Here is a 22,730-nt window from a genome sequence, read left to right on the forward strand (position 1 = left end):
GAGAAAGAGTCATCTCGGAGTCATTCAGCTAGAGAATCTTCGAGAAAATCGGCATCTTCGTCGAAAAAACATGACAAGGAAAGGCCGAAATCCTCCTCGGGCGAACACCATAGATCGACCACGAGTCGAGAGTCGAGTAAAAGCAGGCCAAGTGCGGAAAAGGCGGGACCGCCTAAACCACCTGCTAAGCCACCGTCGACGGCGGTCCAGTCATTGGCCTCCTCCCTACCACTGACGCATGTGGTATCTACCGTCCCACCGACAACGACTGCGACGGTGGCCTCATCGACAGAGGTTCTACAGGAAGCATGGAGGCCTGAAGTTTCCGATCCCTCCGGATACTTTACTGCAGGAACAGGCAGCGTTGCTTTCCTCGGGAGAGGACGAGAGCGGGGGGAATAGCTGGCCCGGCAGACCTCGGGCTACGAGTGGTTGACAAGTCGTCGACGAGGGGATCCGGAATTCCGGTGTCTGCCCCTCTTCCCAATCCTCAATCTGTTTTGTCGTTGGAGATTCTGTCCACGCTTCAGTCTTTAGTACAGTCGTTGGACCAGAGACTACCTCAGGTAAACCTGCCACAGTCACCCGTCAACGAGCCGGGCCCGTCCCGTCCACCGACTCACTTACGCACACCAGTCTCAGCACCACAGGCACACCAAGAGGAAGGTGAGCTGCCAGATTCGGAGTCTGACAGAGGAGCCATGTCAGATACCTCCTCATCCCCCTCCAGGGATCCAGCCTGGGAGTCAGAGGTGGAGTTAGAAACCCCAAGGAGCCCGGCTCACCCGTCCCCCCCGGATGATATTGCATCATTCCATTCTATGGTGGAGAAGACGTGTAAGGAATTCAGTTTGTCCCAGGAAGAACAGAAAAAGGACTGTTTTCTTTTCGACCACATGGGTAAGAGAAGGAGGTCAGTGTTTTCAATACCCATACTAGATCACGTGTGGAAGGAGGGTTTGCAGACAATGCATCACCCCTTTTCGGAACCGGCGGTAAAAGGTCGCCTTGAGAAAAAATGTAAGGCTCCAGAGTCTACCCCCAAGTGCTTATCCTCCCAACCAACGCCTGAATCGGTGGTGTCGGCGGCAGCGGTGAGGAAAGCGAAGGCCCAGCACAAGTGCACGACTCCGCCTGAAAACGAGGCAAGACGTCAGGATGCCTTCGACAAAAAAGTGCTATCTGTGGGAGCAACTACAGTAAAGGCTGCAAACTCTCTGGCTATTGTAGCCAGATACGACAGAGAAATGTGGCACAGGCTGGCTCCGTTGCTGGATCATCTTCCGGAAGAGCATAGGAAGGCGGCGATGTTACTTGTCCGAGAGGGTGATGAAGCCTCCAATCACGCAATAAACATCGCGGTGGACCTCGCTGAATCGGGCTTCAAGCAAGTCAATAATGGGGTTGTGTTACGACGACAGTCATGGCTTAAGTGTACCTTCTTCAGGCCGGAGGTACAATACAAAGTATTAGATATGCCCTTTGAGGGAGAGCTTCTATTCGGAGAGAAGAAAGTAGATGAGGACCTAAAGGGAATGAAAGAGGACTCGGACACGGCACGTTCATTGGGTGCCCTCCAGAGTGGCCGAAGCTACCAGTCTTTTCGTCCCTTTAGACCTTTAGAGGGGCTTCGGGTAATTCCAGATTCTCTGCGTCAGGAGACAGATCCTTCAGTAGGTTCCCAAACAGCAAACCGACGCCGGAACTTCCAGACCTCCAGGAAGAGACAATCCTATCCGTCGTCGTTGAGAGAGAAGCAAAATAAAGATCAGCAATGACGAGCAACACACCGTTCTGGGGGGAAGAGTATCAGCCTATGTCGACGAATGGGAACGAATAACGACAGATCAATGGGTGCTGGACACAATAAGGAACGGGCATTCTCTACAATTCAAGCGCTGCCCTCCGCACATTCCACCTGCGTTCGTCGCTCATTCTCATCTGAGGATACTGCAACAAGAGGTAACACTCATGTTAGCAAAAGGTGTGATAGAATTAGTTCCAGCATCACAGAAAGGTCAAGGGGTTTACTCAAGATACTTCATCGTGAAAAAGCCAAACGGAAAATGGCATCCCATTCTAGACTTAAGCGATCTCAACAAGTTCTTAAAGTGCCTAAAATTCAAAATGCTCACGCTCCAGGAAGTGATCCGAGCCGTTCAAGAAGGGGATTTTCTGGCGTCCCTGGATTTGCAGGACGCGTACTTCCATATTCCAATGTGTCGGAAACACAGGAAGTTCCTGAGGTTTGTGATAGGGCGGACTCACTACCAGTCCACGATTCTTCCCTTTGGGCTCAAAACCTCCCCCAGAACGATCACGAAATGCCTGGCCCCAGTAGCAGCCTGGCTAAGAAGGCAAGGCCACCATGTATACGCATATCTCGACGACTGGCTGGTAAGGGGATCCTCCCCAGCGTCGACCAACACAAGTTTGCAAGCCACCATGCAGCTTCTACAACAGCTGGGATTTGCCATAAACTTCAAAAAATCCTCGCTGATGCCATCGAGAACGTTAGTGTTCCTGGGGGCACAGTTCGAAACCCAGTCGGGGCTAGTGAAGCCTTCCCTCGACAGAATCTCAAAACTCAATCAACTGGCGAGTCGACTACGGCGAAACACCAAGCTTTCAGTGAGAAAATACGTTTCGGTCCTAGGGGCCATGGCATCCTGCATCCATCTGGTGGCCAACTGTCGCCTATTCATGAGGTCGGTTCAGGAGTTCCTGGCGGACCGGTGGACACAGGCACAAGGATCGTGGTCAGACAAGATAATCATCGACGACGACAAACTGCTTCGGACTCTTCAGTGGTGGCAGAGTTTCCACAACCTGAACAACGGTGTACCCCTACAGGAGCCGGAGTTCCAGCTAACCATAGTCACGGATGCGTCTCTAACCGGCTGGGGAGCTCACATGGGCACTCTTCAAACGCAAGGTCGTTGGTCTCAAACGGAGTCACTCCTACACATCAACGTGTTAGAGCTCAGAGCAGTGGGATGGGCCTTGAAGGCGTTCCTACCACACATCAAGGGATCGAGAGTACGAGTGCTGACGGACAATACGACGGCCATGTTTTATTTGAAAAAACAAGGGGGGACGCGATCCAGGACCCTTTCCATGGAGGCCCAGAAAGTGTGGCATTGGGCATTAAAGCACGAGATATCCATCATGGCTCACCATCTCCCGGGAGTGAGGAACTCGCAAGCGGATTCCCTCAGCAGAAGGATGGCCCAGATACATGAATGGGAAATGGACACAGTTCAGCTGACGAAAGTTTTCGAGAAATGGGGTCACCCCCCACTGGACGTCTTCGCAACGAAGGAAAACAAGAAATGCGAGCAATTCGCAAGCAGGTGGCCTCAGGAGGGTTCCATGGGGGAGGCGTTCTCCTTCCCATGGACGGACAAGTTCCTTTACGCTTTTCCTCCGTTCCCCCTCATACGGAGGACGGTGCAGTGGATACGCAGGTACAGTTGCCGGGTAATTCTAGTGGCACCGTACTGGCCGAGGCAACTGTGGTTTTCCGACCTGCTTCACTTGTGTCGCTGGAACAACCAATAGCGTTTCCGAGAGTCCCAAACCTACTGTCCCGGGACAAAGGTACGGTGTGGCATCATGACCCGGACAGTCTCAACCTCGCAGCCTGGCTCCTGACTTTTTGGAATTTGGTACCTTAGACGTTTCGGAGGATTGCCAGAAAATTCTGCAAGCGACTCGGGCCCCTTCTACCAACAAATCTTACACCTATAAGTGGCGAAGATTCTGTGAGTGGTGTCGAGGACAACAAGGTCTACACCCGTTAAAGGTAACTCCGGAGCAAGTTCTGCCTTATCTGCTTCACTTGGCAGAGGGGGGTTTATCTTTCACATCGATAAAGGTGCACCTGGCGGCCATCTCTAGGTTCACGAGGAAGAGACGGTCGTCTCCTTTATTCAGCGACAGATTAGTGAAACACTTCATGAGGGGTTTATTTCGAACTTTTCCCCCAGTAAAACGTTTTCCACCAACATGGAGTCTCAACGTAGTGCTGGCAGGCTTAATGAAACCACCCTTTGAGCCTATGGCCACTTAGGACATGAAATTCATATTGTGGAAGTTGGCGTTCTTAATTGCTATCACGTCAGCTAGGAGAATCTCAGAACTGCAAGCGTTGGTCGTAGACCCTCCATACCGAAGATTCTTTAAAGACAAGGTGGTTCTGGCAACTAATCCTACTTTCGTTCCGAAAGTTCCTACAGTGTATCACAAACACTCGTCCTGCCTACTTTCTTCGCGACCCCATCATCGGCAGCGGAAAAAGCTCTTCATACCTTGGACGTTAAGAGGGCCCTAAAAGTTTACCTACATCGTACACAAGAACTCTGGTCTACTCGTCAACTATTCATCACGTATGGTCCGTCGACGAGAGGAAATGCAATTTCTAAGCAAGGACTGGCTCGGTGGGTCTCGTCGACGATTGCGTTTTGCCACTCCAAGGCCGGAAGGCCGCTGCAAGGGCATCCTAGAGCCCATTCTACAAGATCAACGTCCTCTTCAGCAGCATTATGGGCAGGAATTCCGCTAACGGACATATGCCAGGTTGCAGCATGGTCGGTGCCCCACACGTTTACCCGCCACTACTGCCTTGCGAGGCAGCATGCGGACGAGGTGCAGATGGGAAGAGCAGTCCTGCGCCATCTGTTTCAATAAGGTAAGCTCTACACTGTGGAGAGTTTTTTCTACCTTTTGGTGACCGTATGCTTTATGGAGGTACAGATATATGGGTAAACTTATTTCTTGTGTAACTATGCATTGTGTATTTTTGTGGGTGTATATTGCATTGCATTCTCACCGCCGTCTTCCAGTTTACTGCTATACAGTCTATTCTAAGCATGTGAATCCATGAAAGATCCAATGCTGGAGAAGGGAATAGTTTCTTACCTGTAACTCCATTTCTCCAGCATTGGTATCTTTCATGGATTCACATGCGCCTGCCAGCCTCCCCGGACTGCAATGTATATGCTTGATAGGTTTGACCCTTCCTACTTTGGAGGGGGCGAAATCTGAAGGGAGCCGCAGGGCATGCGTATGCGGGCCCCAAAAGGACGTAAATAGGACACAAAAGTGTCAGAGGTTTTCCTATAGGAAAAGGCTATATATGAGTACCGAGGGGTCCCGGTCTGACGGGGAATATTCTAAGCATGTGAATCCATGAAAGATACCAATGCTGGAGAAATGGAGTTACAGGTAAGAAACTATTCCCTTTCGATGGGTCTTTGCCAGTCGAACGTTCCTCGACTTTTTCAATACAGCCTCTGGAGTAGATCCGTTTTGCAAGTACTTGCAAGACACCCAATTAGAACTCAGTTTGAACCCTTGGTGATTATTTTTTATTTTTTTTTTTAATTTTAATTTTGATATTTTCTTTTGCTGGGGGGCCTACTTTAATGTTCTTCAATGCACCCTTCTTTTTACGTTTAGAGAGGATTGCATAATTTCTAACTTGATTTTCTTCCACCGGTAATGACACTTTCGCAACATCATCTACAAATGAATCATTAATTATAGGTGGGGGGGGGCTCTGATCACTAGAAATCTCACAGACCCCCGGAAAATCAACCTAAGTCTCATGTAAATCTGCCACCGGTACAGGAACAGGTTCCACTATTACTGAGCATTAACATGCTTTTTCTTCCATTTGTCCTTTACAAGGGGTTTTAATTATGGGCACATCCTTATATGAACCCATTAATAGTCCCTAAAAAATCAATTTTAACATTCATCTGTATCAAGAGATTACATTGATCTGAAAGGTTTTCATTAACTGATGAAAACATCCCCACAAATTATTTCAAAACAAAGTCCAGGGTAGTTAATAAGGAGGGCCCACTAGGCGGAGCATCATACATCATTTGTCTCTGAGGTAACCGTCTAGCAGCAACAGTAGGGCTGGGCTCTGATGAGCATCTGCTATTGGATTCAAAAACCAGGTTTGGAGAACCATCATTTAGATCACCTTGCAACAAGTGCAAAATATATGCTATGCTCCGGGGAGGTTGATCAGCAGAAGCAACAATGTCCTCCATAGGAGATATCAAATTAGGGGAACAGTTAGAACGTTCTGCAGCAGTAGAAATCACCTCTGCTTGTATATGTTGCAGAACGCAGTTACGGGTGTCCTAGTTCGCAGACTGAACCAGTTTAAGAAGTTCTGCATCTGAAATGTCCTTAGTCAAAGAGGCATTACATACAGATTGGATCATATGTCTCAAATACACGCCCCACCAAGGGGGAGCAAGGACGATGCCTAAGCTTTTATTAGCCAGGGGTATCCGAGTAGTCGATGCCGACGCGTCTAACTGAATGGCCCCATCGGCATTGATTTTACTAAAACCATGCTCCTTTTTAAGATTTATACTTTTAGGGGTTGAGGTGTTAACAATTTCCGTGCTATTGTTAGATGGCACCTTTTCTTTGTGTATGCAGTTAGTCCCAATTATTATCTTGCTTGCAGAATGGCTTTGTAGGGCATAAATCAATTTCATTGCAGTAAATAAATGACAGATCAGCTAAAGCACTCACTGCTCTCGACACACTGTTACTACACATCATGCATCAGATCTCCAAGTTCGAATTGTTTATTAGGAGTAAAAGCCCCAAGCCTGAACACAGCATCTGCCTTCAGCTGTTGCTGCTGACTTCTGCCAACACTTCTTCCGGCGCTTCACACCACGCAGAGTTTTTAAATTCTGCTCCATCCCGTCCGAGTTCAAGGCACATAAATCCAATTCAGACACAGGTCTACACTGCAGCCGACTGCCAACACTTCTGCCGAAACTTAATAAGTACAGTCGATTTTCAATGATTCCCTAACAGATTTTTTCAAAGCAAAAGTGACCCTGTCTTGTTATATGGGTATGAAATATGTCATCTAGCCAGAAACGGGTATATCATTCAAGGTTCTATCTTGAAAAAGTCACTCAATTTTACCCACCTTTTCTCCCAATTGCTTGTCTCAGATAAAAACTGGGTCTTATTTTGTTTATTGTAGATGGTTTCTTTTTAAACCTTATACAAAGTAATACAGTAAAAATAAAAAATAATTGAAAGAAACATTTATACAGAAAGGAAAAAGAACCAAAAACAACTTTCATTACACATATTAGGCTGATTTCACCGTCATTTAAAACCAACAAATTCATCAAATAAGGAGAGAGAAAAAAGAAGAAAGAGAAACATTCCATTCAAAAAAAAGAAAAGGAATCGAGGTAATTCAAATTCCTTGTCAATTCCTTATCACTACAATAAAATACATTATCGCAGTGTCAACCCCACCATTTTAAGAAACTTGACAACTCTTATCAGAGGTAGGGTCAAACTCTCCTCTAAAATGATCCTAGATTACATACAAAGAGGCCAAATGCATCCTCCCTAATCTTTTGAATTGCAGGGCATACGTTCACCAAGTGTTTTATGGATTCCACCTCCCTTCCACAATGACGACACATGGGGGTTTCCTATTGGCCTCTATAGAACTTCTCTGTCTTCTTGGCTCTCCCTCCTTCCCAACTGGTTGGGAACGCCTGCATCCGCAGGTGAGCCAGAAAAGCTGGCTGAAAAAGATGGCTGTCACTTTGAGAGTTTTAGAAGGGGAAGGGCCTACATCATGCATGCGTCCCTCCGCGTGCCGGGCCCACACCTTACCCTCACGTCACCAACTGTCCACACCCAGTTCCTGTTTTTCTGCCTACTGGGCGGGTCGGAATTTTTTGCTGCGCTGCGACCCCCTTTTCTGGGCGTTCCTTTGGCTGTCCGTCCCTTTTTTTCCTAGTGATTGGTTCTTTATTTTATTTTTTCTATTTGTGGTGCCTCCCTCTGCGCATGCCATATGCCACAGGCTTCAAGCAGTGCATCTGTTGCCGGAAACAATTTTCAGCGGCCGATTCCCACCATGCCTGCATCCGCTGTCTGGGTATACATCACTCAGTGAGTACCTGCATATTTTGCTGAGGAATTCATCTGAGGTCTCTGCGGACTGGCTTTTCTCCATGCCCGAGCTGGGGCCAGTACCGAAGGTGACCGATGACTTCATTTCGGAACAGGAGGGAGGCTGATATCGGTAAGAGGGGGACTATACCTTCAGGGTGAGGTACTAGTTTCGGCAGCGGCTGTCAGTACCCAAGGGAAGACTGCTTCCTCAGTTCGAGTCTTCACGGGACTGTTCAGGGGGAAACCCCCGGCCCATTCACCTGAAAGTACCTCTGTGTGGTAAAAGCACTGGTACCTCCAGGTGGGAAAGAGTCACAGAAGATCAAACAAGTTTGCCTAGTGCACACCTTTTAGTTTAAGTGAGGTGAGAGTATTACGATACTTAGAGGGGTGCAGGGGAGAATATCAACCCTGACACTGGGTTGTACCAAATTATGTGAAAACAGCAGGTGTCCACAACCTTTGTGGAACACTCCCGTCCCCTGCACACCCTTGTAGTTGAAAATACAACCAAATTCTCTTGAGTAATTTCAAAAATAAATCTTTTTAAAGGGATGATATCGTCATCCATGGATTGTGTGCCCCTCATGGGGTTAGTTTAGACAAATAATAATTCAACGTGCGATTTGTCACAGTTTATAAACACCTGCTGTTTTCACATAAAGAGTCACAGAAGACCCACCCGGTACTGGAAGAGAGAGTTACTCCAGATAAAATAACGACGGTACTGACAAAAAACTCTATTGCCTCGGTACACCGAACAGGCAAGGGTACGTGCAAAGAGGCTTGCGCCTACGGGGTTGATTCGGTCCATTCCGATTCCCCTGTACCGAACAAAGCCAAGTTGGCTTTTGCACATAAAACATCTGGTACTTCGTTACCAAAAGAAAAGGTTTTACCCTCAACTACCGCAGTTGAGCTTGCAAGCTCCTCGGTACCGAGGAAATCTCGTAAGTCCTCTCATAAGAGGCATAGGAACTCTCATTCAAGAGCTAGTCTCGTACCGAATTCTCTGCGAAAACACATAATGAAGAAATCTCCCATGCCTTCTGTCTCTGGCTCGGCACCGGAGAGACAGAAATACAATTCAACTTTAATTTCTGACTCAGAAGACTTTGGCGCTTCAAAATGTTTTACTGTTCTACCAGAACAATTGTTCATCACTCCTGTGAGCACCTCAGACTCCTCACATTTTGCCTCAATTTTCTCCTCAGCCTGAGGACAATTTGGGCCAACCTGCACTGGAGCCATCACAAACTGCACTTGTACCTAGACCGGTTGTGTTGAACATTTTCAATCCTAGCCAACCACTTGACAGGGTCGATTCTTCTACTTCTCCTGTCACATTGTAGGAACCTTTACATAGCCCTTCCCAAATGGCAAACGAAATCACTAACACTGTGCTCGAAACTATGCTTTCTGAGCCCTTCCTCGAAGTCTTTGTTCAATGCATCAAGGACAAAATGTCACCAGTACTACTGCACGATTCGGTTCCAGTTGACTCCACTCCCGTTTACCGGTACCAGTGGACAAAGTGGACCCTGCTCCTCCACCCAAAGGACACTGACTCAGAGGAGGACACCACTCATTCACCCTCTAAAGTGTTCCGTGACATTGTCACTAAAGCCATGTAGGCTCTTGAAATCCTCCCAAAGGATAAGCATGAAACGGCTGGTGTTTTTGGAAAACTACCATCACAGCAGTCTAAGGTTCCTCGGCCCATGGAATTGTCTGTCATGAAGCAAGCGCTAGCTCGTTGGGGAAAACCTCATTCCGATCCCCACATCTCCAAGGCCCTAGATAATAAATACAAGGTACCCAAGGACGAACCCTTCATTTTCCTGGGAAATCTTCCAGTTCAATCAACAGTAGTCTCTACTGCCCTGGGAACAAATAGCAAAGGCCCTTCTCCTTCACCGGCTTCAGTGCTGGACAAAAATGCAAAAGCTTGGGAGACCCAAGGTAAGAGGTCTTACGCCACCTCTACCTTACAACTTAGGCAGATTAACACTGCTACAGTTCTGGCGGGATTTAATATCCTTAACTGGGAGAATCTAGAGCGGTTCACTGACATGCTACCTCAGGAGGCCGCAGACGAGTTCTCCTTCTGTATCTCTGAAGGCAGAGAAGCTGCTATGCAACAACTTCAAGTAGTTAAAGATCTAACTGACACAACTGCTGGGGCATTCACCAGTGCAGTCTGCATGCATGCAGAGACACTCACATCCGTCTTCCTCTTTCCTTCACCAGGATATCCAAGAGAAGGGGCTTGACCTTCCATTCAATGGCAAAACATTGTTTGACCCATCTACAGTTAAGGTCCTACAAAAATGTAAAGCCAGTGTCACTGCAGCTAAAACTCTCATCTCCATCGCAGTGAAACAACCATATCAACATAACTTCAAGGCATTTAAACCACGTACACAAGGCAACCGTGGTTCCTCCACTTCTGCCAAATCGTAAAACACTTCCAAAAAGAGAAGGTATAGAACCAAGAATAAATCACCCTTGCCAACACCCCTCCTACTCCCGCCTCTAATTCTGTTCAGGATCAGAAGTCGTCTATTAGACTTTCCCCCAGGCATGTACTTACCTTCCGCTCCAACTCGAGAGGAGTGGGTTCTAAATATTATTCAACATGGGTACTGCCTTGCCCTTCCTTCTGCTCCACCTTCCTCTCCTCCAAAGCTCCAAAAATCATCCCCGGTGCTCTTGGAAGAATTTCTGTCTCTGGATACTTTCCATATGATAACCATCCCTCAGATTCTGGCTTCCCTACATCCAAACGATTGGATGGCATCGGTAGACCTACAGGATGTGTATTTTCACATCCCCCATCTACAAACTCCACCGTAAGAAGGAAAGTCTCATTACTAGTTCACATGTCTACCCTTCGGGCTAAATTCTGCCCCCAAGGTTTTCACAAAGTTTCTGGGTTCAGTGGCAGCCTTCCTTCATTTGCACACAGTCAGTCTATATCCCTACCTAGATGACTGGCTTCTCAAAGCGCAGTCTCCAGAAGTATTGCTTCAGAGGTTGCAAATTACTTGCAATACTCTGTTCAACCTGTGGTTGTCCATAAATGTAACAAAATCCCAGCTCATTCCGTCGCAAAGGATCCAATTCTTATGAGCAGTTATAGACACTACTCTGCACAAAGTCTTTCCACCCTTGGAAAGAGAGGAAGCCATTCAACAAATCATTGATCGGTTCTCCACTCACTAGTCACTAACAGCTTGGTGCTTTCAAAGGCTCTTGGTCCTCATGGCCTCTTTCATAAACCTAGTTCCCTTTGCAAGATTCCATATGAGAACAACCCAGTGGCATCTTGCTCTCTACTGGAATCCGCTCTCTGGATCCCCAGGAAACAAAGATCCAAATTCCAAGCCAAGTCCGAGAGAGACTGCACTGGCGGAACTCCCCAGAGAACCTGCTAACAGGATCTCCCTTTCAACTTCCCCCTCACCAGATCGTCATAACACTCTTCAGAGTACGGTTGGGGAGCCCATTGTCAAAGCTTAGCCAGCTCATGGTCTTTGGTCCTCTCAGGAAAGGAAGGACCACATAAATATACTGGAACTAAGAGCCATATTTTTCACTCTAAAATCTTTTCTCCCTCACTTTAAGAAAAGGTAGTGAAAATTCAAACGGACAATACCACTGCAATGTTTTATATCAACAAGCGGGGGGAACTTGCTCCCTCCCCCTGTGTCTCCAAGCAGAACAAATTTGGTATTGGACCATTCAAAATCACATTTCCTTATTGGTGTCCCATCTTGATGGCAAGAAGAACATCCTGGCGGACAAACTAAGCAGGTTACAGTCCGCTCCGAACGAATGGGAGCTGAAACCATCAGTAGCACACATGATATTACAGAAGTCAGCCCATCCATCAGTAGACCTCTTTGCCAATCAACACTACACAGTTTGTCCACAATTTTTGTCAAGGCAAGGTCAGGGTCATCGGTCCCTACGAGATGGTCTTCATCTGGATTGGTCTGATTTAGCACTATATGCCTTCCGACTTCTTCCATTGATTCACAAAAATGTTCTGAAATTCAAAATGTCACAAAACCGGACAATGATTCTATTAGCCCCGTTCTGGCCTCTCAAGATTTGGTTACCAGATCTTCTGGAGTTAGCGGGGTTGCCCCCCCCCCTCCTTCCCCCTATCCCCTTAGATCTTCCACTTTCGAGAGACCTTTTGATTCAACACAAGGGGCAGGTTCTTCACCCCTCCCCTCAATTGCTTAGAGCAAAACCTTAACCCTCTCAAGGCCTCCATCGATTGTCATGTCCTTCATGTCTTATCCTGTTTCCACCAGTGTCAAGGTAGACACTTGCAAACATTACTCATCAGCTATTGGTGATAACCTGAATAGAGAACACAAGTCTTTTTCTCTTTCCACTGAGGCCATTAAAAGGCACTTTGAGGGCCTTTTACGTTTAAAATCCCCCTATTCGTGAACCTCCATCTCAGTGGGATCTCACTGTGGTCTTAGCAGCCCTAATGCAAAAACTATTTGAGCCTATGACTTCATGCAATTTTAGAATTCCTGACTTGGAAATTAGCCTTCTTAGTGGCTATTACTTTGGCTTGAAGAATTGGGGAGCTCCAAGCTCTTTCTTTTAAGGAACCATATATTGTGTTGCATAAAGACAAAGTTGTCTTGCATACGGTTCCCTCCATTCTACCTAAGGTGGTTTCCGATTTTCACTTAAGCCAGGAAATATCTCTTCCCATTTTTCTTCCTAGACTGCATGCTTTTGCAGCAGAAGAGAAATTGCATAATCTAGATGTAGTAAGAACTTTAAAATTCTACCTTGAAATGACCACATCGTTTAGAAAAGCAGATCAGCTCTTTGTTACCTAAGGTGGTCCTTCTCCTGACAATAAAACAGCAAAGGCTTCTATTGCCAGATGAATTGTCTCCTGTATCCCCAAGGCTTCCGACTTACAATGGCTCACTACTCTACAGAGACTTTGGGGTCATTCTACTAGAGCCAAGGCCGCATCTGTAGCCTTTACCAGGCACGCTCCCATTGTAGACATCTGCAAAGCAGTTACATTGGCTTCCCCGCTTGCCTTTTGCAAGCACTATGCTGTGGACACATTGTCCAGAAATGATGCAAAATTCGGCCAAGAGGCTCTCTGCAACTTCCTGAATCCTGTACATATAGTCTCCTCCACCCTTGCTTATTCCAAGGATTTTTTGTCTGGTCCCAACCAGTCGGGAAGGAGGGAGAGCCAGGACGACAGAGAAATGAAAAATTACCTTCATGGTGATTCAGGTTCTCTTAGTCTGAGCTCTCCCTCCTTCACAACACCCACCCATCCATCCCCTGCAAGTATGCACGTGCTTAAATTCTACTGCTTCGGCGGAACCACAGGAACTGGGTGTGGACCGTTAATGATGTGATGGTAAGGTGTGGGCCCAACGCGCGTAGGGACGCACGCTTGACGGAGGCCCTTCCCCTCCTAAAACTCTTAAAGTGACAGCTATCTTTTTCATCCAGCTTTTCTGGCCCGCCTGCGGATGCAGGGGTTCCAAGCCAGTTGTGAAGGAGGGAGAGCCCGGACTAAGAGAACCTGAATCACCATGAAGGTAATTTTTCATGTTTTCTTAGTGTACCATATTTATCAAAGCGCACAGGCCTAGTTCAAAGCGTAATATGGCAACCGAAACACAATTCAGAAAGCCCAAAGCTCTCCTCCATATCAATCACTGTAGTTTGTTCATCTCCAGCTTTTCATTGTCCACTCCTATTTCAAGGCCATAAAGTAGTGCTGGATCACCTTTCTCATGTCAACTTAGCCTGTCCTATTCTCCAACCAAATTGCATTTTCATTTCTCTTCAGCCTTTAAAGTACATGATAATAGATTCTAATTGATTTACTGCAAGGCTATTTACTACAGAGACTTCTCAAAGCTGATGAGAAGTCTCTGTAGGCTCAACAGTGTCCTATCCAATAGTAAGGTGCATGTGCAACCCAGAAACATGGTTTCCCTTACAACTTTGGGTTGACTGAACTTTCCTTTCGCAGGAATTCACCCAGATTAGCGAAGTAGAGTTTAAAGAAGCATGCTGCAAGAGGACAGCCCTGCGTCAAGCCTTGTGCAGTATTAACAGGTCCCGATACCTCTCCCTTAGTACTTAACCTCACCCACACTGTGGTATTCGAGTGTATCTGTACCAATATATCCAAAAGATTTCTAGGGGTGCCCCACTACAGCTATTTTGACCAGAGCCTTGCCCTATTTGCCATATCAAAAGCCATGGTCCGATCAACACTTGCCACATACAAAGGGTCTTTCCCTTTTTCACAGGCTTGATCAATGAGAGATTGTATAAGTAGGCCATTTGCAACTATCCCAATTGAGACCTATAAGAACTGGCTCCGGGGAAGTCAGGCTAAAAGGAGCCAAAGGGATTCAGAAGCCATGTTGTTGACACTGCGAAATAGTAACGCTCTCGTCTTTTAGAGGTTGATCAATGACAGATGGCCATACAACCTGCTCAACAGATAAATTCTGTTTCAGAGAATGATTGGGTATCACATTTTTAAACCCTGTTTGCCGAACCTGAGGCTTTGTTGGTCGGTCATGTGTGAATCAATAGGTGATGACAAAAGCTAGAAGCAGATTATGATGGGGTTGGGAAGTATTAAAAAAAACACACCAATTGTCAGGCTCCTGGCCCAAATAAACGTTCTAACTATTTATTTAAGGGCAATCCGGCTGCTTGCGCTGTGACATTGACTTTCTTGTTTAAACAACTGTCCGAGTCGTGCAGCTCCTTTAACAACCCCCCCCCCCCCCCCCCCCCCCCCCCCCCGAGTCCTGGTTTACTGCATATATAGTACATATCTATAAAATTGGGCACTATCTGATCCAACAAATTATCGGCCAATTTCCATGCTGGACGCTGACAGCAAGGGGTTTGCATCCATACTATTGCAACATCTTGAACCATTGGTAATAGAATTAGGTTTGATAAAGAAATGGCAGACTGGTTTCCAGAGGCACTTGGGAACATCTCTGAATGGCCTCATGTTAAAATGCATAAACAAGTTGGTCTGGGCGGGGAAGTATGACTCAATCTACTTAGTGTCAATTGATCTTTCGGCCACATTTGATGCAGTCGACTGGCTCATTTTATAGGCCAAACTAGCGAATTGGGGAATTTCACCAGGATTATTGCACTTGTTAATCGGCTTTCACGAAAAATCCAATGTCCAGGTTAGGTTAAACCAAAGCGGGCTACCCTCAAGTCAAATTTCAACTTCTCGAGGGTTTAGGCGGGGATGCGTTCTTGCTCCCTCCCTTCTTAATCTCTATATGGCAGGCATAGGAGAGTACCTGTAAATAGTAGCTATTGTTTCCCCGAAAATCCATAACCTGAGGCCTGTCTGGATGGAATATGCCGATTACTTTTTAATCTTTGCCTGCACCTAGATAGGCCTACAGCATTTGATCAATGGTTTTATCGAGTTTGGCTGTATCAGCTCATTAAAGGTAAACACGATAAAAACCAAAATTATGCACTGTAGAAGTAAAAAGAAGAGTACATTTTTTTCAATGGAAAGTGGGTTCCGAATCCTTGGTGAAGGTGGAGAGTCTAATCTATTTAGGATTCCCAATAACCGCTAAACCACAGAAATCAAAGAATGGCTGAGAAAACATGCGATATCGCTGTCAAATCAGCTGAGATGGGTTGGTGCCAGGTTTGCTAAATATTCTGTGGTCCCCATTATAAACTTTTAGAGGGAAAAATGATCCCCAAAACGTTTTATTGAATTGCGATTCAAACCCTGTCAGTTGGAAAATATTTGCCTCCCCGGGGCGCATTGATTTGGAGGAGAGCTTTACGGATCCCGAGCATGGTAACCGTAGTTGCTATTCGGTACAAGCTCAGGATCAGTTCAGTGCTCTCAAGAGCCTACTGAAAACTGCTTATATTATATAATAAAATCTTGTGCTCAGTGGAAATGTCCTTATTTGAAGATTTGAGGGATAATGGTCTAATAATTGAGTTCTCTGAATTCTGTTTTAACCTCCTTAGTAAAATATTTACTCATCAACTTTGGAGTTTATGGAGAATCCAGGTCGAGTTAAGGTTATTATATGAATCAGACTGTATAGCTACCATAGAGTGATTGCACAATTATAAGTGATTGAGCTGTTTGAGTTTAAAGCACAAACAGCTGGGAGCACTACACTAGCCCCTTACCTTGCAGTCTACCCAGGTAGGTGAATTAGGTCGCTATTTCTAAGGTTCCAATGGAACTTCATTTTAACCAAAGAAATCTTAGTAAGATATGGACTGCTCTGCTCTGAATTGGCTAGTTCCAGATTTTGTAATATTGGAGGTCAAAGCGAGATTCTAAAACATTTAATTGTCTCTTGCACTGCTGTTCAAGGTAAATGATGAACACTGTTAAAAAAAATTGAAGATTTGTTTATCTTGGGGTTTTCACGTTGTATTACATGGTCACACTCAACTTGGGGAGTTCCTTTCCCCCAAATCAAGATGGCACACAACAAAGCACTATTTGTTTAAGGTTCACTTTGGTAAGGCCTCCAACCCGTCGCGCACCCAACCCCAACAAATACCCAGTGCCATAATGGACTAGGAACCAGGCCGGTGTGTAGTAAGAATATAGATTGATTTGTTTATTTAAACCAAATTTGACAAACAGACTAACATCAGCCACCAATGATGTGGCAACACAAGAACAAAAATGACTTCTGTAATGACACCAGCATAGAGCTAATACTGAGATAGGCAGTCACAATTGCCTGCAGCTTTCTTTTCAAATCACCCACCAATACAGAACAATTCAAGACACACTGCGATTGGTGGTTTGGTTGTAATACCTTTTTCTCCCAGCAACCCCCACCCTCCAAACATCCATTAGTCTTGACCCCAGAGAGTGGGAACACAATGGGAAAATCGTTTTGGGATTCTGATAACATGCACTCTTTGGAAAAAGAGATTCAAAGGAAAAAAAATCGTTATTTCACTCATTACCACAGATGCAATATGAGGGAAAGAAAAGCAATGCAAAAAATGTGTTTTCCCACACCTAAAAAGAACGGGCAGAATAATCCTCCAAACATTCTGGATTGGATTTTAGACGTGCACGTCTGGTCAAGATATGAGAAAACTTTTATAGGCAGCACAGGGGTGATCTTTATGATGAACTATGGGGGATCTTCACTGATCTTTATGGGTGATCCTGGATGGTATTGTAATACATTCGGGTTGTCATTTATTTTATTTGTTTATATTTTGACTGATGTTCATTGTGTATTATCAATGTGTGGTGAGGTTTATTCCATAGTGGCCTAAGATGTATCCTTTGCTGTACTTAATGCATTTTTGTTTTTCTGTTGATAATAATAAATAAAGAGTTGGAATAAAAAAAGAACAGGCAGAGCTTTGTGGTTTGGGTGAGAGCACAATGGGAACAAAGGGGCAATTTCGCTTTTCCCACCACACATCCAAAGGAAATACAAGGCTTCACACTTCTGATTTAAAATGAAGGGGGATCAACAGGGAATTTCGTTTTGCACCCTGCACCCTCACTTGGAAACAGGGTTTTGAGATTAATTCTTTTGGCAAATCTTTAGGTCTATACCAGCTCAAACCGCACTGGGAAGAGCTTGTTAGTTTTGAATGCTAACAAAACACATCCTGGGATTTCTATAGGAGAATTAATTGATTTACTTAAATTAAATATGCTAAGGATCTACACAGACAAACAGGACATTTTGCTATGGGAAAATACTAGAACAATACTTGAGAAAAATGCAGGGCCTACACAAGCTATGTCTTTAGGATAGCTTTACTTACAAGAGAGGCATTGTAATGGGCATCAGGGAACAGCAGGGCACCTCTGGGACAGCAAGGGTGTCAGTCAAGGATAGTCCCCTCTGGCTCCTCCAAGGGGTCCCAGTCAGCTTCTATGTCTCCTGGTCCCTGTCTCTAATTCAGTGGTTTTCAAACTTTTTTGGCCTGGGCCCCCCCCTGAGCAAGGTTTGGGCAGGCCGGGCCCCCCCAAAACTGGCAGATGGACAGTATGTAGAAATCGCTATCAACTTTTGCGTGCCGTCACCGCACCCTACTCCCAGTACAGACCCTGGGCCCTCCCCACCCTACTTCCACCACTATTCCAGTGCTGCCACGCATCCTGCTCCCAACAGTCCCATAGCACAAGCATACACACATCCATACACATTTAAATAAAAAATAAATCGCCATAAACGTACCTTCTGCAGGGGCCTGCGCATGGTTGCTAAAATGCCCCGCTCCAGGTTGCTCTGCCCGTATGTGCGAGGAGGCGCAGGAGCACCCCCTTGTACATACATACATACATGCAGTGCCCCAGCCAGCATTTCCAATGAGCTATGCAAGGCTGGCGAAGCAAAACACGCCCAGCGTTGCATGGCTCAGTCATCATGTGCGGCTGGAGAAATGAACTGTCAAAGGCAAACAGTGTTTCCATTCGACAGTTCAGCCAGCCCGGGAGCACTCCCTCAGCTGGAAAAAGCAGCTGAGGGAGTGCTCAGTGTTTCACTGGGCTGGCTCCTCGGCTCCTCCATAATGGGTGAGGTGGCCAGTGGGTGGATGCCCCCTCACCCATTATGGATGGGCCGGCAGGCTTGGACTGGCCTATAGGGCAATAGGGTGATGACCATACCAAAAGTGCAAAATGCTAGTGTAGGCCAGTCAAAATGGGCCACTTTTTTGGCCATTGTTGGCCAGTTTGAGGAGTTACTTCACTATGCAGCTAGTCGTTTTGACCATTGTTGCTGAATAAATATTCTTTAAATATCACAATTTGTTTACATTTGAACAAAAAACAACCCCTTGGTACTATTCAAACTGTGTGACTAAAGGACTGAATATCCATTTGCAACTGCTGGACATTTTTTTCATTGGTGCCTAAGACCGTTTTGTGGTCCAGTCTGACCATGTGAGCTGCCCCTTCCCATTACCTCCAATCTAAAAAAAAATTTTTTTTACACATTTCATGCTGGGCTCTGGCGCCCCCCCTGGGATGCGGCCGCACCCCACAGTTTGAAGACCTCTGCTCTAATGCAAGATTTGGGGCCTCTCTGCTTGGGTGTTTTTCACAAGAGTTCAGCAGGTTACCTCCCAGAATAAGTGAAAAGGCCCAGTTCTGATGAAAACTGGTTTACTTCTAGGGCAAATGACATCATAAACTTGTCATGATTCCGCAAAAGGGATTTGTTGGTTTTCTCTACCCACCTGTGTGTTAATAGGATAAGGAGATCAGGGGTGTGAGTTAGGAAAGCTGTGGGAGGAGAAAGCTTTGTCATCCCGAACTGACATGTGGGCTTGGGATGTTCAAACTCTGAAAATCTATCAACATGGCAAGAACCCTCATTTTTAAAATCTTTACATGTACGGATATATTTTTAAGATTTACATTTTAAGGCCAACCATATGATGCTAATCTGAAGTCAGCACACCCTTTCTATGCAGATATATGGGTTTTCTTTGTTTGCTCTGGAGCCTATCAGTGAAAAATATGCCACTTCATAGTTCCCATGTTCATTTTTTTTCCTTCACCCTCACACCAACTTTCAAATCTCTCGGAATCAAGGGAAGGCCCAAATCAAATTTTCATTAATAACGTCTGTTATATTTATCACACATAAATCGTTTTAGCATGATTCAATGATTCAAAGGGGGTTACTGTCTCCTTTAATAAAAGTCTGGAATGATTGTTAAGACATATACGCTGCCCTTTTTATGAAATATGTATTTTTCTATTAACTAAACTCCAGCCTCACCTTTATTCTCTTTAATTTTCATTTCCCCTTAAGCATGTGATCAGCGAGATGCTGGCTCATGTTTATCTTCACCCATCCCTTTTTGGCCTTGTAATGGCCCTGGCTGCAACTCTAATGTACATTTTGTGGGCGTTGTAACCTCAAGGTCACTTTTGCTGAAAGAATAGGCATGACTTTATCTTTTTCCACTGTGGTTTAAATCTAGGCAGTGTTTCTTTATAGGTTTGTTAAGCAATGGACCTGATTGATGGTTGACAACCAGACCTCCCTCTCCAAGACCTGAAGAGGAAAGGTCTTGGAGGTTAAGTTTCATTTTGAGGAGAAATGCCCAGCTGCATGTAAACATTCTGCAAGAAATTGCTTTTAAACTTGCACACAGTGCATTTTACATGACATTGTATAAGGCACCTGGGGGTTATATCCATGTGTAATGTACTTCTTTAATCTCACAGTTGAAAAAGACAGTATCACTTCTGGATTGTCCATATGTATAGGGCAGTTATGAGTAAAACATGTTCAAACTCAGTCTAGTAAGCACTTCTCTCTGTATACTATCATTTGGATGAGGAAAAGGGATATTCTTTTATTTATTAGAATTGCAATAAGCTTTGTTTCACTTGATATTACTGGAGCACAATCTGGTATTACCTTGAAGGCAATGTAAACACAGCTATCGGTCTCTTTAAGTAAAAACTGTAGCTTTCCATGGATTTAGTAAAACAGCATTTTCAGCCACATGTCTTTCCCTTTCCTTGCTGAAATGCACTGCGCATATCTTCGCACGTTTGAACTTCCCAGCATACGTCTCCTCAATTTGATATTTAGGCCTGTCTTTAGTTAAATAGGCCTCATGTCCGACATCACCATGTCTGTGCTGGCTTTAGACTTCATTGGGACTTTACAAATCACTCTGGCCCCTTTATTTCTGGCATTCAGGGGCAATATTTCACCCCACAGGGGCGATGATTTAAAACAGTTTGGCATCACTGTCTAGTGGGACGCACGACCTTGGCTGTAGTGGCAGTTGCCGCCGCCTTGAAATCTTTGCAGCTACAACTAATGAATTAGATTATTCTGATATTCCTACTTGATATTGTTTGATGTGGTCTGGGAATAAATTGTATTGCGTTAAAGTTTTGTGGCAGAAAAGCCAGGTTGCCCATGGGGGGGAAACATAAGATGATACTGTTATTAATCGATTCTTGCTAGCATTTGTTTTACATTTGGATTGTATGTGTATTTACAGAGTTCTGGATGAATTCTTTATTATTATAGATGTGATACTGTGTATATTTATATGTATTTTATATTTTTAGAAGTGTTTTATGCTGTGATAACTTTTTTCTTTTCCTTTTGTATATCGATTTGAAGAATGTGAAAGGGTAAATTGCCTTGTTTTTAACCATGTAACATTACCATTAAAAAAACAGTTTTTTCTATGCTCTTGACCAGAGAAACTAGAAATATCTAAGTTATTAACACCATTCCCATTATGCTAAAAATGTGCTTTGTGTGGTTGGTTGACAGCGGAGCGATTGTCACTTGTTCAATTGGAATGTATAATCTAGAGATGAGCAAGTACTTAGAAGAACACCTTGTAATGAAATATGGGTGATTAGTAACGGAAAATATGAACCCCACTCCAGAATGAAGGTCCCCCCCCCCATCACGGCAAACGGCCACCAACTCAAATACATCAAAGTTTGGCTTTGCAGTGCTGCTTTATCTGCAGCAGAGTGGAGGGGGCTGGTGGGTCAAATGAGTTTGAACATTGATGGATATGTCTCTTGAGTATGCTGTTTGTCGTGTGTATGAGATTGTCCCAGTGTGAAATATATTGCGGTTTACGGGCAAGCATCCTGGTTGCTTTGGGTGTGTTTGACACGTACATGTTTTATATGCGGCCTGCTTTCAGTGAGATGTCACGTTGCTTGTTTGTAGGGTGGCTTAGAATATGACGGGGTGATATTTGGTTTGGTGTTGGAAGAGTATGTGTGGTGAGGCAGGTGGCTTCATAGAGATATGCTGGAAGCAGGGCGCAAGGGCTGAAAGTATGACCGTTAATTAAGTGCAGGACTGGGCGAGGCCTACAATGATTGCTTATGGGAATTCTGGACGAACATATAATACGCCCTTAGCAAATTATGGCTATCAATGCCATACTTTGAAGATATCAAAACAACAGTCTGTGTGCATGCAGTGTAAATTAAATGGCAGCTTTTTTGGTCAGCCTTTATCTGAAAAACCACGTGGGTTGGGGTTCTCGGTAACCTGACCTGAAAAACCTTCTAAGGAATTGTGCGGGGGGGGGGGGTACTTGTTTGGTTAAACTTTTTTGTCAGGCATAGTAGGCCACGCGATGCTTGCTGACGAGTCATTGGCCCGTGGCCGGCACTTTGCATCGGTGGGTTCTGTAGAATTAAACGGCGTGTTGCTTATAGGGGTGAGAGCAGCTTATTGTGGGGGCATGCTGCTGGTTGGGTACAGACTTCACTTGTGGGCGCACATTTAGCGTGGCACATGGTTCCTATTCTCGTTATAAAGAAGACTGTTTTGTAGTGAATTAACTGTGGGGGTGTTTGGGAGCTTGGACGTTCGTTGAGGGTAAACTAAGCACCAGCCGGTATTAGCGTGGCATGCGTAAGCGTATCACGAAAGGCAGCCAGGCTGCTGACTCATGTTGGGGTCTTGGGAGGGATTTAGTCCTCCCATCCCAGGAGTGTTCCTAGGACGACCGGCCTGGGGGCGGGGTCTCTACAGGTTTCCCCTTCCGCTGCAATGCACTGCTGGGAACTGCCAGTGTGTGCGCGTGTGGGGGAGGGGAGGGTAGAGGGCTGCGGACGGCAACTCATTGTCAGAGGCAGGAAGTGCGGGAGCCACGGCGAAGCGGTGTGGCGACTAGGGTTCCTTCCTCAGCCAATTTACAATCCCGGCCCG

The 22,730-nt window shown here is 45.4% G+C and overlaps 1 protein-coding gene across 6 annotated transcripts in view; it reads left to right on the forward strand.

Annotated features, from left to right (window-relative positions):
* Window positions 1–22,730, forward strand: part of KDM2A (lysine demethylase 2A) — a 1,348,567-nt gene that overhangs the window by 980,635 nt on the left and 345,202 nt on the right. The gene's annotated exons all lie outside the window — the stretch shown is intronic.

Source organism: Ambystoma mexicanum, chromosome 12 (assembly GCF_040938575.1).
Source record: "Ambystoma mexicanum isolate Mex_15411 chromosome 12, UKY_AmexF1_1, whole genome shotgun sequence".
Taxonomy (NCBI): domain Eukaryota; kingdom Metazoa; phylum Chordata; class Amphibia; order Caudata; family Ambystomatidae; genus Ambystoma; species Ambystoma mexicanum.